Source organism: Alexandromys fortis, unplaced genomic scaffold, assembly GCF_014885135.2.
Source record: "Alexandromys fortis isolate MF-2015 unplaced genomic scaffold, M_Fortis_MF-2015_v1.1 scaffold_161, whole genome shotgun sequence".
Lineage (NCBI taxonomy): Eukaryota > Metazoa > Chordata > Mammalia > Rodentia > Cricetidae > Alexandromys > Alexandromys fortis.
This window is the reverse complement of record NW_026068073.1, coordinates 614,054-614,979: the sequence shown is the minus strand read 5'-3', so window position 1 is coordinate 614,979 and position 926 is coordinate 614,054.

The window sequence follows — 926 nt, the reverse complement described above, 5'->3', positions numbered from 1 at the left end:
ATGGTGGTGAAGTCACCTGACCTCAGTTAAGATGGTGGTAAGATCACATGACCTCAGTCAAAATGGCAGTGGTCACATGTTGTATGGAAAAGCCACCCAGTTAAGATGGCAGTGAAGTCACTAAGGTCACCTGACCTCAGTCAAAATGACAGTGGTCACAAGTTTAATAACAAGAGAGACCTAGAGGTGTGATCCACACTGACACTGAGCTTCCATGCCACAAGCCACAGCAGGGAGCAAAAGGCTGGAACTACAAACAGCCGCTTCATGGATCCAACCAATCTTGTTGGCAGTAATAACCGTGGCAGGGTCCATTTGTCTGTGTGCTGAAAGTAGTTAGAAAGCTCCCACTGACAGTGGTCAGAAAGCTCCCATAAAAGTGGAGCTGGCGGGACACCATCTGAGTGAGGGTAGGAGCTGAAGAGGTGGGGCACTAAGGCCTGGGGTTTTAGGGCCTCTAAAAGGCATCCATCCCAGGGGGGAGACAGACATGGATGGCTTGTTACCCATAGCTGAAATCATGAAAACCCGTGAAAACGGCGATACCACAAGACCTATAATGGGACGTCTACTCCTATAGGCCAGGTGTGAATCGGCATGAACACGCAAGACCTGTGGGAGGGTGTCCTCTGCCCCCAGATGGGGTGCTACAGCCTGACTGGATTCGGTTGGGGCAACTCAGAAGCCAGAGAGGCCAGAGGCTGCTTCGAGCAGCCTTTTATGGTGAGAGAAAAAGAAAGGAAAAGAAAAAAAGAGAAAGAAAAACTGAGGGATCCTGGGCCCCCAGTCAAATGCACCACACAGAGTGTGCAGTGCTATCACGGGAGGACTGACCTTGGGTCAGTCTGGTCATGATTTTAGCTGAGGACAACAATCCAGAGATGAATGTCAGTGAAGGGCTCAACCGTCCATGGTTGGGGGCTGTC